The sequence below is a fragment of the Sparus aurata genome, chromosome 6 (assembly GCF_900880675.1).
Source record: "Sparus aurata chromosome 6, fSpaAur1.1, whole genome shotgun sequence".
In the NCBI taxonomy this organism is placed as follows: Eukaryota; Metazoa; Chordata; class Actinopteri; order Spariformes; family Sparidae; genus Sparus; species Sparus aurata.
The window spans coordinates 39,432,262-39,447,956 of NC_044192.1; the positions used below are offsets into that span (position 1 = coordinate 39,432,262).

The following is a 15,695-nucleotide window of genomic DNA, read 5'->3' on the forward strand; positions in this document are numbered from 1 at the left end:
TATAATATATATATAATACTATATATATAATATATATATATATACTATATATATATATATATACACATATACACACACACACACACATATATATATATATATATATGTATATATATATATGAATGAGAAGAAACACCATTTTCATTAGTTTAATATTTATCATCGAGCTGGGGGGATGATGATGGGTTCTATGATGTCTCTGAGGTAAGAACGTGCAGTGACTGAGCCATCTACAATAACCAAATCTGTTTTGCGCTGACTGGTGATGCCTGCCCAGACTGTTGCACCTCCTCCACCAAAGGGAACCCTGGGGACCATGTTGACCTCGGCGTATCGCTCACCTCGCCTTCTCCAGCAACGCTGACGACCATCATTTCTGTGCAAGGTGACCCGACGCTCATCAGTGAACAGGACGGTAGACCACTGCTGCATTGTCCAGGTCACATGGTCTTGTACCCACTGCAAACGTTCACGGCGGTGTCTTGGTGTCAGTGGAGTCACCTGCAACGGTCGTCTAGCATTCAAGCCAAAGCGGTGGAGTCGGTTTCGAATGGTTTGTCTGGAAACCCTAGTACCCCTCACATCTTGTAACTGGGCCTGCAGCTGTGTGGCAGTTGCATAACGATGTCTGAGTGCATAGGTCCTTAGGTACTGGTCATCGTTGTGGTCTGTCACTCGTGGGGCTCCACTCCTGGGTCTGTCATGAACTCTGCCAGTAGTTCTGTGTCTTGATGCAAGTCTGCTGATGACACTTTGAGACACACCAAGTTCACGAGCAACATCTGACTGCCTGCCACCGACCCGAAGGTGCTCTATGGCCAGGTGGCGCTGCTCGTCCGTTAAGTGACGTTGTGTGTTCATGGCTGTTTGAATGATGAACTTGGAATGACTTACTGACAATTCCAGCTTTTTATACCCACAGAATGTTGAAATTGATGCCACATTGAAAAGGGTTGTCTTTTAGTTTTTTGGTATTGGCCCCAATATGTAAGGCACACTGTACACAGTGAGACCATAATGTGGAAAACACAAAATGAGGTGTGTCTATCACCCCAGTACAATTGCCTCCCTATCCCAAAACTCTCTGAAGTGAAACAAACACTGTATGTATGAAATGCCCCGCAGTTTGGTGACAGTGGCAGAGAGAAGAACCCCCAACAGAGGGTCCAGCTTCATGCCGACCACAGAGCCGGCCCGCCTGACTCCCGCCCCAGCACACCACAGCATAGGAGAGAACCCTGGTGTCCACGGACTGATAGAACATCCGCAGCAGCTTCCTGCAGATGTTAAAGGATTGCAGCCTCCTCAGGAAGTACATCCTGCTCTGAGCCTTCTTATACAGCTGCTTGGTGTTGCTCGCAGTGTTGCCAGATCCAATCTGGCAACACTGGTTGCTCGTCCAGTCCAGCTTGTTGTCCAGCCACAGCCCAAGATATTTGACAGCCCAAGATATTTGTATTTCTGGGAAGGCTTTCCAAAAAGTTTAGGAGTGTTTATGGGAATTTTGACCATTCTTCCAGAGGCACATTTGTGAGGTCACACACTGATGATGGGTGGGAAGGCCTGGCTCTCAGTCCCCACTCTAATTCATCCCAAAGGTATTCTATCGGGTTGAGGTCAGTACTCTGTATTTATGGACCTTGCTTTGTGTACTGGTACACAGTCATGTTGGAACAGGAAGGGGCCATCCTCAAACTGTTCACAGTTGGGAGCATGGAATTGTCTAACATCCTTTGACGCAGGCCTTCTGAGGTACCAAGGTTGAGAGTTAAGTCATTGTCATCATCAGTTTAAACTTATTCATCTCTTAATTGTTATCAGCCAAATGAAAGCAGGTCCATGCTGACCCTTTGTTTACAGCAGCACAATGTGCTCCAGGTGCACTAGCTATCAAAAATGCCCCATCGCTCTGTTGATAACTTATATTCTAAGTGAACCATGGAACGGCACAACAAACAAAAGATGAGACAGGAGCCAGCAGTTTGAAATAATGATATCTGACCTCACAGAGAGCAGTTGCCCTGGGTTAAAAAAAAAAACTCACTTTGCGTCCGACATTTCTCAGGTAGACCAAATGTTAAAAGGGCTGCTTTTGATTGAAAATACAATCTGACCCTCTGTATTTAATTCACATTCACAGGCCGGAGATGAAGAAAAGCTGTTTAAACGGGGGCTAAAGCTCCAGAGATCCACGATGACTCCCCTCTCCACAGTGCATCAGTCACTACACTTGAGTAAGTCATTTTTACTTTGGATTTTCAAGCGAGATATAGTTCTAGACAGTACCCTTTACATTGATGTAGAGTGAAGTTGTGCCAATTTCCACTTTTTTCTGTGAATCCATGCCACTGTGCATCTCTCCATTCACTCCTTCTGAGCAGATACACCCCACTCACAAGTTATCTGGCAACACCGGGGGCGACACAGCACCACTACCCTTTTTTCATTAGTGTACATTACGACATTGGTCTAAATGTTGTACGTACTATGCAAAATCAGTCTGTGAGATGAATTAAATTTCAGCAGTAGCACATGTACTATACAGTGCCACTTGATTGTGTCAGGTGAGGGTGTGCGCTTGTTTGTCTGTGAGGTTAATCATAATGCATTGCTATTTGATTAGGTAGTTGTAGTCTGTTGTTAATAGGAAAGTAAAGATATTGAAAACAAATATTTTCTGTACTAGATTCAAATGAATCTAGTACAGAAAATATTTGTTTTCAATATCTTTACTTACTATTAAAGTCCATAGAGATTTACTTTTTTAACTCCCACCGCAAAGAATTGAATTGTCTCAAACTGCAACTGTCACTGTGTTTTTTCAAACAGTGAAGGGAACCCTGCTTGTATTTGGTTTTGATCAAAGTCTGTTTCAATAGGGCTTGTGACATCTCAAATGTGGCTTTGATGCACTTCATAGAAAATACTGAGATATATATGGTGTACATGGAGTATTCAGCCAATTGAAGGATTAGGATAGTGTTAAAGGAGTCATCACCTGGTATTTTACATATCCAGTCCCTCTTGGATCGCTTTGGATCAATTCTTAAAACTTATTAGAAAAACAAAATGAAAAAAAAAAGTCAAACATAGAGCTTGTTCTGACACTTTTTCATACCGCGACTTTCTCACGCGAGATTATTCGAGAGGTTTTGACCGGTCCGGATGTGCATTGTATTAATATGTAATGAGGCGCGCTGATTGGCTGCAGGAAGGACAGAGCCGGAATGGGGGGCGAGCCTGCATGCACACAGACTCCAAAACATAAACAGCCCCCTGTCATGGCGCACACACTAAATGACGAACCTTACGGAATTGAAGAGACACGTTTACAGCAAGATGTCTCTGAATGGTAAATTCTTTTTTTTCCTTCTTACTTTTTCATTTCGGCTTATGCAAGTAGCCTCCTGTGGTAACGTCACCGCAGGAGCAGAGTCAAAATCTCCTGCTTTAGGAATGTGCAACCTTGTGGGCTATTCCTGTTCGGAAAAAGAGCCAAAGCGAAAAAACTGAGCCACTTTCAAACTCCAGCTTTTCAGGCAAGTTTCAACTGAGGTCCAACACCAATATGCATGATTTAACGAGAGAAATTGCGATTTCCGGGTGATGACTCCTTTAAAGGATCTGTCATTTCGTGTTCTATATTTTTCATATTTTCATCCAATCTTACAGAAAGACCAAAATCAATGATGAATGTATCCTACTAACAAGTGTGTTGGTATCCATATCTGATATATCTCTGGGCCATAAAGCTCCATTGGTGTCCCAAACTATTACAAACACAACAGTTAGCCACACACCCATGTACGTCATGCTGCTGCTCCAGATACTCTATTTAGCACCAAATGTGCATTAATCTGCTGCTGAAATTAGCCCCCAACAAATGAACTACTTCCAGGCACGTGCACACATAAGGCCCAAAGGGTGCTTGAGCCCCTGCCCTTTTTGCCTCGTATTATAAAGTGCCCTTTTTGTGTGTTTTTTTAATGAATAAATAAATTCCTGTTGTGCAAAGGGAAGTAAAAAAACGGCGGTATAAAAACGCCACGGCTATCTACCGTACGCATTTCGTACTTAATATGGTGTCCTGTGTGTGAGTGTGTTGAGCCTAAAGCCGCTTCTCTGTCTGCTGCGGCTCCGCTCTGTCTCTCTCTACGAACAGTCGCTACTTTCAAATTAAAAGCCCCCCACTAAGAACCCTGTTCTAAACTCCAATGGGGTGCAATGTAAAGCTCTTATTTTGAAGACAAATAATGACAGAAGCCTGCCTCATGGAGAACTCCACCATGCACATAGATGAGACGTGACTGTGGAGCGACATGAACCTTTGTGAGTTATAAATCCATTAACATAACTTCCTTTTAGGGTCTAACAAGTCACCTTCCACTTATTCAATGTGCTTAAATATGAGTCATATTTCAGAAAAGCGACCATTTGTGCTTGTTAAGCTAACTGCTTGTTAATCAGAGTTAAAAGTAGTCTGACAGCTGTCTGTGTTGGCTGTTTATCTTGCCACAAACCTTCAGCTTCTTCCAGATATTGAGTTTATTGCAACTTTGCTGTTGTAAACATTGCTGTTCCTACTAACATTCACAGCAGTAATTTCTTGGTTTTGTCACATTTTTAGATGTGTAGCTTGTATTTCTAGTTTGCACTTGCCCTCCAATAAATAGCCTTATAATAAACCAGTGTTTTATTGCTTTTTAAGAACCACAGCTGAATTACATGTTTTCCAAACCTCAGTATTATGATAATGTGAATAAACTCATGTTGACAATAATTTGTTGACACAAATGAAATGGCAGTTACATATCAGTCACAGCTACACAGGATATACAGTTAAGAGTTTAGCTTTCTATAAGTACTTCTGCTATTAAGGGCTGAATTTTTTTTTTTCGTGCGCACATACTGCCCTTTTCTGACTTTGAGCCCCTGCCCCTCTATAATCATGTGCACGTCCCTGACTACTTCCAATTCATCTCATATAAAGACCTGGACCAGCAGTATGGGGTGAAATTGGGGGCATATTCTCAGTTTAAAATCTATTGAAAATGAAGTCAATATTATGAATAATCCTCTCAAACCAGACCCACTAATAGAAGAGATCATGAAATATTCTACAATAACAATAATAATTTTAACATGAATACATTCAAGTGCATTTCAATACTAACACCAGCTTCACACAGACACAGGTCCGCAAACACAGATTCAAAATGACAAATAGACAAATCTACAACTTAACCAGTACAAGAATTTTCATCAAACTCGCACCACTCAATCCAAAATGCACAAAATGGGTATCCAACACTGTGCATTCTGGGTACCACACATAATAACCTTGACCTGTTTTGGCTCTGTCCATCTGTACAGCACTTCTGGTTTAAGGTAACACAAGCTCTCTGCCAATGACTCTCCCTCTTCATCACTGTGCATAACTGATGACTTAACCTCGGTTAAACTTCCACCAAATTGCACAAAACCCACACAGGCTGCTTGAGCAGTCACCAAGATGACCATCCTTCCAAGGTGGAAATCCAACAAATAATAAACATCAATCACTGGTCAAATCTTCTCACAGAACATGTAGCAAAGGGGAAAACATGCCTCTCCAAGAAACCAAACATTTCATGGACATTTTTTGAAAGCCTGAGCTCCATTTAATAGTTTAATTCCCTACAATATACAAGAGGCTGATCCCAGGAATTTTGTACATTTTGAAAAGGAAAGTTGTGGCGATATTCCCCTAAAAACAACAATACTACAGCAAAAACTCCTGAAGGAAATAGTCAAAGGAAAGCTGTGATGAAGACAGCATGTTCTTCATTAAATTACCCTTTTGCCAGTGACATTTAAATTGGATTGGTTTTACACAATGTAATGGAGGCTAAATGCACTGTACTGCTGTACACATCTGTGAAAGTAAAACATTTGCATTTACAGCCCATTTATGTAAAAGAGTTGAGTACATTTTGGAAGCAGCTCCCTATAACCTAAAACTATTTCAAATGACATAGTACAGCCTCCACGACGACCAAAAAGTCAAATCAACAACTCTAAAACAGCATCAAAAGATGAACCATTATGAGGGTAGGACTTGAAGGCTCTTCTATGAAAGCACAAGCTTGGTGTACCTAATAAACAGTAAATTGTATGGACAGCGTGGACACAACATTACAGGTTGGGATCAGGGGACAAAATCCCAAGTTTGACAGGACTACTGATTATTCCAAAACAGAGAAAAACCTCTGACTCACAAGTTCCATGTGTGAATAGAAAAATCATCTCAAAAATGCAATGCAATTTTCAAGTATAAATGACTTTGTTTACTGTGATAACCTTGGCATTGTGACATTAAACCACTCCCAGTGACAGGTCATCACACTCACATTAGGATATTAGACAGGGTTGCTGGAGGCGTGTGAGTTTCCAACGAGGAGCTCAGCAACAAGAGAACATTGAAATAATCATCAAAAATTAACAAATATTCTTTGGGACAAATATCAGTATCTCCGGTGTGCTCATTAGAGCATCAAAAAATTATTTACTAGATAGAGACCCTATAAATGCTTAATATGTGCACAATGCCACACTATGAATGCTCCATGAAATCAGAGCCACTGAGCACATGCCAAGTTAAGCAGTGTGCGCAGCAGTTTGCACTGAAGGGATGGATGTCAACACAACATCTAATGTTTATTCTATCTGTAATCAGCTTTCCTACATCTCTTAGAAAGAGGGAAGAAAAATCAATGTCTCAGCCAATTTTACTGTCGTAAATACACTTACCTTCAACCTCGCTGGCTTCCCACGGCCTTACAGATGGATAATTATAGAGAGGATGGAAGAACGGATGGAGAGAAGCTGTGCTCAGGCTGGGGGAAGAGGGAATAGAACATAACAAGACAACTTTAATTACTGTAGGGTACAGAAGCTACAGAGACATAATAAGACTTCTCCATCACATTGTGATCAAACATATGGGGGTCGTGAGCCAGCATGTTATGCTGACTGATTAAGGATGAGGCCCATGTGACAGCATCGCTCTGGCAGGAAGCAGCTCCACTATTGACAAAGACAGTATTGATGCCCCCAGACAGACAGGTATATCACCCCATCTGTAGCTCTACTTATGAGTTGACCTACAGAGTTTCCTGCAGGAAAAAACTTTGAGCAGGGGGGGGAGGTGAGTGGGGGGGGGGGGGGGTTCAACACGAGAACGGGATAAATTAATTAATTAATTAGATTGTTCTATTATTATTTTTGCCCTCAAAATGAAAGAGAAGTTGCTTAACAACAAACCCACAAACATGATGATGGAAAACACGAACTGTTTATTTTTGGGGTCATGGCCTAATAAGTTTGGGAACCCTTGGCACACAAAGCAAACAGAAAATTCAGGAAACAGAAACAGAAAAAAAAATCAGGAGCTGAGAGCACTTATGCTATTGGCAAAGTTTGCAAGACTGGTCACTGCATGCCATTCTTCTTGGCTTCTCAAAGAAGATCTCCTGCGCTCTTGCATAATTCATCTCGTCCACTGACCTGTTGCATTCATTTTATGGCATTTTTCTTGACGAGCAGATGTCGCTGTTTAATTTCACTTCTGGTATGTGACGCTGTCACTGTGATGATAAATGACACTTAAATATTGAATCTGTGTCTATAATAACCACACCCTGACATGTAAATGTGACATCTGTCTTGGTTCATTTAATTTAACTTAAAATTTGGACAACTGACTGCATAATATATGAATCAGAAACAGAAATGCTTTACAGCAGCTCCCATTCAAAGTCAAAAATATGCAGAAAAATAGTAGTAATAAAAATAATAATAATAATAAAACTATATATGCTGCATATATATAATAGAAGCCTACTGCAACTGTACTTTTTTTTACCATTAAATGTTATGTTATACATTATCTTATTTCATAATGTTCTGTCATGGAGTATATCACTTCACTGTTAACAGAAAAGAAAGCAGCTCACTGCCAGTTGCAGCTTCTTAGCGTGATCTGCAGTCTTTGTAAATTTTTTGTTATGATTGCTATTATTAGTACTTAGATTATCAAAAATCACAGTTACATGTCAGGATGTGGTTATTATAGACAGATTCAATATTTAACTGTCATGTATCATCACAGTAACAGCGTTACATACATTAGCAGCTGTAAACACATAAAAACATTATAAAACACATCATGTGGTCCCCTGACGCTGCACGATTATTTTCTTCGCCTTTTTCACGTATCGCGCTTGCTTTCTGTCAGTCATCACACTGATGATCGCCATGACTCAAGTGCAGCAAACTTTCTGTCTTAAAATATGCAGAGGAAAACTCGGGAGAAGCAGCCGCTAGATGTTCCTCTGTCGACCCAAAAAGAGGGAGAGATTGGCGAAAAAATAAAACAGAGCTTCAGCGTCTGTCCGAGGAGGACAGCAGCAGGGCCAGGCTGCCTGCTGCAGGGAGGAAGAAGGCTAACGAGGAGCCTGAGATAAACATGCGGGAATGAGTTATCAGCAAACGGGCACGCCACGAGAGAGTGTCCCGCAAAATGATCAGGGCGATGGAGAAACAAATGTCCGCCACCGTGAGTGACAGCAGAGATGAGGAGTTTGCAGTGAGTGCTGGTCGGCTGAATCGTTTCCTCCGCCGCAACAACTTCACTTGCAGAAGACAACTATTGCCCAGAAGGATGCCGGAGAAGTCACCAAGACGCTGGAGAAGTTTGTGACATTTTCATCCCAGATTTTTGTGAGGAGGGAATTAAACGCCTGTCCCAAATAAACACCTGGTCTGCTAAAACCTATTGGTGGTTAATGGCGGTCCGCCGGTCCGCCGGTCCTACCGCCACCTCCCCGCGCCAAAAAAAACAAAAAAAGCGGATTTGCATGATTCACGAGGGTCGCATTGTCGAAAAATCAGATGTCTGATATGTGCGCTGGTAAATTCGTTCTCAAGCGCTGCCGTGTCGCTTCCATGCGTTGCATCACTTTTTTTTTTTTTTTTTTTTTGCCCGACATTCTAGCCCGGGCGCTACAGATTTCAAGCCGGCCGGGCGCCTGGCCAAATAAGGTCTGCAGGAAACCCTGACCTACATGTGTCAGGAGCTATGGCATTATTGTACACACATTTACAGTATATCACACATAACTTGACAGTACGTTCAGAGAAAGTGCTGGTCAAACTGATTGGACATCTGTTGCACTTCTTCTATCATGTCCTGTTTGTAAAACACAATAAATGACAGAATTTCTTGTAAACCAATCTATTACCACTTAATGTGCATACTAGGAGGTCATCATTGTTGCTGTGTCACACCTAGCCAGCAGTGGCAGGAGTGCAATGCTGAAGAGCAACAACATCACATATATTAGTTAACCTGACTAAGTAAAACATATACTGTATACTGGGGATACACACAACACTTTGACTACACAGTAGTGTATCTGCAATGCCATGTTTAGAGCTGTAAATGCGCTTTCTTAAGAATATACCGTTTCAGAAGGCTGACTGTTGGGGGAGAAAAAACATTTTGTTGAAAGTCAGATAGTTCACCATAAACATTTTGTGTTTTCGTCATCAATGAAAACAAAGCATGCATTTCATCATTATATTGATCTTTTATGGGAGACCTATTTGTAGCTTGTCATGGTCTTGTCTTGGTTAATAAGAAAATGAAATTAACAGGGCCTGGGTCTTAGTGGGCTTCACCCGTACTAGCTTGTTTTTTCAATACTGATGAGCCATACTGTTTGGAAATTCTTTTGACAAATAACTTAATTTTGCTTTGCTGACATTTGGAATAATGACGTATGCCTATAGTAGAATTTGGGGGTCATATTTCTTCCTCCAGTAGGGGTTATAAAAGCAGCAGGGCTCCTTTTAGAAACAGAGCAGTGCTCAGAGTGCGAGTGGTCAAGCAAGATACTGAAAGGGCGCTCCGGTAACTGGTTTCAGAGCAGACCAGTGTTAGCAACCTGAGCAGAGGGAGAGTTTAACAGAGAAGATGTCTAGTGGCAGTAAATTGTTACGGCCAGCAGGTGCTGCCCTCCACCTCCCCCTCATCTTTACCTGTGGGTGGAGGTGCACACCTGTTCCTGATCACCACTTATGCTTAGAGATGTTAAAGCTCTGTGTGACTTACAACTGGTGCCAGTGGGCCAAAGTGTGAGGTAGCAGTACGACCATGAGTAAAATCTGCAGCTCCTCAATATTGGCACGTTAATTTAAAAAAGTAATTAGTTATAGTTACTAGTGTTACGACCCTAGAGGTCATGTTTCTATTTGTCTTTTTGTTCTATTTTTCTATTTTGTTTTTAATATCCCTCTTTTACGTGTGTGTGAGTGAGAGTGGTTGCAGGTGTGTCTGATTGTAGGTTGCCCTGTGGCGCTGATTGGCTGCTTCCCTGGAGCTATAAGTTTAAAGGCCAGCTCCTCCCAGTTCCTGCAGGCTCTCCTCTGCTGTCCCAGACTGCCAGCAATGTGTGACTGTGATAAAAATATCTGTTAATAAAACTATTGAAAAATGCTTTGCTGCTGGTGGTGCTTGGTAAGAGGGGAGTCTCACACTCTTGTTGCACCAGGGTTTCCCCTAGGCCCTGGCCGTAACAATTGGGGGCTCGTCCGGGATCTGAATGTCCATGAGGTGAGGTAGATGTGGTTTGGTTTGGTTTAGTTTGTTTGTGTAAGTGGCCTTTAGTTAAGTGTAGTGGTCATCTCTTTTGTTAAGTTGTTGCTGCATGTTGTGTTTCTGACTGAGCACCCTAACCAGAAAGCTGCCGGGCATTTTCAAGGATTTGCCATGTTTGTTATTTTGCCTTTCTTATTTTTGGTGGTAATCCTGGGTGGGGGTACGCTTCAGTGATTCGCAGTTGACTAGATTCCTGGTCTTCGGTGATTCACTGAGTTCAGCGTTTAAAGACGCCTCGAGCTCGGCACGCCACTGAAGACTAGCTAGGTGAGTTAGCCACCTTTTGTAGGCAGGTAAAGTTGGGGTGTCTCTATAGTTTGTTTCCCTTCGTTTATACTTTGCACAGCAACATGGTTTTGTGTGAGATGGCTGCTTTTGTGTTGGTCACGTTGTGATGTGTGGCCCTAATTAATACTTGTGTGCAGTAACTTTTTGTGACCTTTTGGTTGTGGAACTGGACTCCGCTTTTGTTGGATCACTTGTGGTTGCAGCTTAAGAGTAAGCTGGCAACATTTTTGTGTAGTGGTGACTACAGAGTGATGCCTTTTGTGTGTGGTTGTTGCAGTCCACTTTTGGTGTGGTCAAATAGGTGTTACTGATTTAGTGTATTAATTAGTATGATTGGCATGGTGTCACTCCCCAGATCAGTGGATCTTGAGTGGTGGATGTGGCTTCCCAGTTTGTCTGGTCACTTTTGTCTCTTTGTTACACTCCATGATATAGTAACGTGTGGTTTGAGATCACAAGGTGTCCATTTTGGGTGTGGTAGTGGCAGTTCACTTTTGTCGGGTCACTTGTGGTTGCAGCTTAGGTGTAAGCTGGCAACATTTGTGTGTAGTGTTGACTATACAGTGATGCCTTTTGTGTGGTGGCTGTTGCACTCCACTGTGTTGGGCACCTGTTGCTGTTTTTGGTGTGCCTGTCTCCGTTACCACAGTTGGTGCATTTGCTTTTTGTGTTCTCTTCTCATGGTGGTGGCCATTTTGTTTGTGGGAGTGGCACCCACAGACTTGATTTTGGTCCTGTGCAGAAGTGTTTTCATGTAGAATGGTTTTAAAAGGGAACAGACTTGTGATTGCTCATCACCCGATTGCATGCCATGAACTTGAACATTACTTTAGGGAGAAATGTTCAGTTTTAAGGGAGGAGGTGTTACGACCCTAGAGGTCATGTTTCTATTTGTCTTTTTGTTCTATTTTTCTATTTTGTTTTTAATATCCCTCTTTTACGTGTGTGTGAGAGAGAGGGGTTGCAGGTGTGTCTGATTGTAGGTTGCCCTGTGGCGCTGATTGGCTGCTTCCCTGGAGCTATAAGTTTAAAGGCCAGCTCCTCCCAGTTCCTGCAGGCTCTCCTCTGCTGTCCCAGACTGCCAGCAATGTGTGACTGTGATAAAAATATCTGTTAATAAAACTATTGAAAAATGCTTTGCTGCTGGTGGTGCTTGGTAAGAGGGGAGTCTCACACTCTTGTTGCACCAGGGTTTCCCCTAGGCCCTGGTCGTAACACTAGTTACTTCTCCCAAAAAGTAACTGCGTAACTGAATTAGGCTACTCTACTATAAAAGTAACTAGTTACCAGGGAAAGTAACTTTTGCGTTACATTTTTTTCTTCCCCCTTTTGAGCTCGGCATTCATTTTAGCATACTCGGCAACCATGTATTTAGAAAATGTCTTTCTGCATGGTGGACCAGCACCTGTTCTCACCGATATTTTTGCCAATGAGGGCTCTGAAGGAGTCTGAGTCAGCTGTTGATAACAGGAGCAAGTTCTCAACAACATACCTGTCCATCATTGCATTCAGTTCAGTCTGTTTCACACGTTTTTGTGAAGCTGGAGCAGAAAAATACCGCTTTAGCTGCTCGGACAGCTCCGTGTCCTTCTTTGTTAGCGGAGCTCACGTTAGCCACACCTGGCCTGCTGTCATCATCAACAGTGTCAACAACGGTGTTTTTGGCCACTAGTTTTGCAGAAGCGTGAGCCATTAACAGATGCTTCATTAGATTAGTTGCTTTCAACGGACATGGACAAACACTTTGCTCTATGACATAATGGACACTTTACATGTACGTTCTTGCCGTTAGTAACGCCAGTTATTTTAACGCTGTTTATTTTAACACAGTTATTTCCATCACTGTCCTCAATACACAAGAAGAGTTTCTGCTTCGGTGACAGTTAGCTCAGTCTCTGCTAATATTTGTACTGTTGCTTGTCTCATGCTAATAGCGATGCTATTGCTAATCCATGCTAGTGATGTTTATCTTGCTAGATGGTAATAACTATGTGTGAATATTTACCATTACCCCATTCTCTGCTTAAAAAAGAATGTGAACCATTAGACAGGAGGAGAAACTGACTGGAGCGGGACTTTAAGCAGGGTCAGTTGAAGGGACCACTACAACATTCAAGACAAGGAGGGGTAAAGGGTAGTTGTAAAAGTGTTAAATGTTTATTAGTGATATTTGTTTTACCACAGCAACCCATATGAATGTTTTCCACGTGATAACTGTCCTTTTCCCCTCACTGTTTTAAGTCCTTACAGTGAGACTTGAGTCTACAAGCAGATGACATACACCAGTTCAGAACCACACAAGTGAGAAGCACAGTATGGGAGATACCAGCTGTGTTACGGTTTTTACCATCAGTCCCTGTGAGTTTAAATTACACTTCATACAACACACCTGCCGCTGCAGGAGCATTTTCATGCAGCTCACCAATCAATGATGGAATTTGAGAAACACCTCTTAGAACATGCAGTAAGGCACCATGTCTGACACGAAATTATCTGCACGCTTATGACTGAGTGAGTCCGGAAGGACTCTTCTGACATTGTGCAGATAAATATCGATGAAGGGGCATGACCCTCAAGAAGCTGCATCTCAGATGTTTACCACCTCCACCTCTTGGAGGAGAGCTGTGGAAGACAATAAGTGTCTTTTGGAGTGGAGTGACACCCTGCGGTAACATACATGAACATGAACAATAAACTGGACTGGACTGATCACACTGCAGTAACATACAAGAAAGGTCAGAGCAGACTCCATCTGCTGAGGAAGTTCAGGTCCTTTGGAGTGCAGGGGGCACTCCTGACCTTTTTCTATGACTCTGAGGTGGTGGGAGAGAGCAGGCTGATGGATCAGCTGTCATCACTGCTGGTGAAGGAGTCCCACCCCCTGCAGGTCACTATCACAGCACTGGGTACCTCCTTCAGTGACAGATTGATACACCCCAAGTGTGTGAAGGAGAGGTACCACAGGTCCAAGTGTGTGAAGGAGAGGTACCACAGGTCCAAGTGTGTGAAGGAGAGGTACCCACAGGTCCAAGTGTGTGAAGGAGAGGTACCACAGGTCCAAGTGTGTGAAGGAGAGGTACCACAGGTCCAAGTGTGTGAAGGAGAGGTACCACAGGTCCAAGTGTGTGAAGGAGAGGTATCACAGGTCCAAGTGTGTGAAGGAGAGGTACCACAGGTCCAAGTGTGTGAAGGAGAGGTACCACAGGTCCAGTGTGTGAAGGAGAGGTATCACAGGTCCAAGTGTGTGAAGGAGAGGTACCACAGGTCCAAGTGTGTGAAGGAGAGGTACCACAGGTCCAAGTGTGTGAAGGAGAGGTACCACAGGTCCAAGTGTGTGAAGGAGAGGTACCACAGGTCCAAGTGTGTGAAGGAGAGGTATCACAGGTCCAAGTGTGTGAAGGAGAGGTACCACAGGTCCAAGTGTGTGAAGGAGAGGTATCACAGGTCCAAGTGTGTGAAGGAGAGGTACCACAGGTCCAAGTGTGTGAAGGAGAGGTATCACAGGTCCAAGTGTGTGAAGGAGAGGTATCACAGGTCCAAGTGTGTGAAGGAGAGGTACCACAGGTCCAAGTGTGTGAAGGAGAGGTACCACAGGTCCAAGTGTGTGAAGGAGAGGTACCACAGGTCCAAGTGTGTGAAGGAGAGGTACCACAGGTCCAAGTGTGTGAAGGAGAGGTACCACAGGTCCAAGTGTGTGAAGGAGAGGTACCACAGGTCCAAGTGTGTGAAGGAGAGGTATCACAGGTCCAAGTGTGTGAAGGAGAGGTATCACAGGTCCAAGTGTGTGAAGGAGAGGTATCACAGGTCCAAGTGTGTGAAGAAGAGGTACCACAGGTCCAAGTGTGTGAAGGAGAGGTACCACAGGTCCAAGTGTGTGAAGGAGAGGTACCACAGGTCCAAGTGTGTGAAGGAGAGGTACCACAGGTCCAAGTGTGTGAAGGAGAGGTACCACAGGTCCAAGTGTGTGAAGAAGAGGTACTAATCAGGTAATAATGAAGTACAGGAGGTCAGGTTATAATGAAGGAACTCTGATTCTAAATCTGATTGGTTTGTATTATAACATCACACTTGGGTATAAAAGCCAGACATTGCACAGCATCATCTGCCACATCATTATTGTGGACAAAGTCACCACTGAAGGTGTGTTGAGAGTTAGGACAGCTGTCATAGCCTTCATAGTGTCCATGACTTGTTCTGGCCATGGTGGACACAGTGGAGGATACCAGTGAGAGGTTTTTTGTGCCGCGTCCGTCTGAGCTGCACAGTAGTGAAAGGGTACAGCGTGGTCAGCATAAACCTGATTCTGAGTAGAAAGCAGTGTGGGCTGGTGTCTGCCGAAAAAAAAGTTCCTTGGGGAGAAAGATAGAATTTTAACTTGAACTTTGGTGACAGACTTATAATGGGATAATGGTGCTTGCATTTGCAGGGTCAGAAAATGCTTGCTCCAAGAAGGGCCAGAGCTCCAAGAAGCAAGGCCACAGGAGGGGTCGTCTGGCCGGGGCTCCTGGTCATAGAGGTCTGCAACTATGAGGCTGCAAACAGGTGCAGGCATTTCTGCTAGCATGCCTCTCGGACCTGCCGCCATTTTTAATGATACCCAGCAGGACCAGAAAAAAGGACCAATACAGGCCTCTGGATCCCTTATCAAGTTCCAATGCTCCCAACAAAGATGAGAGCATCTATATTGGGGCCCTCCTCCTGGATGTCA

General features: G+C 43.2%; 1 long non-coding RNA gene across 1 annotated transcript in view; it reads right to left on the reverse strand.

The window, feature by feature from the left end:
* The window catches only part of LOC115582655 (uncharacterized), a 191,494-nt gene that overhangs the window by 137,775 nt on the left and 38,024 nt on the right, over nt 1-15,695 (reverse strand). Inside the window, exon 2 of the long non-coding RNA XR_003984205.1 lies at nt 6,790-6,875. This is a non-coding gene — a long non-coding RNA (uncharacterized LOC115582655). The remainder of the gene's footprint in view (nt 1-6,789; nt 6,876-15,695) is intronic.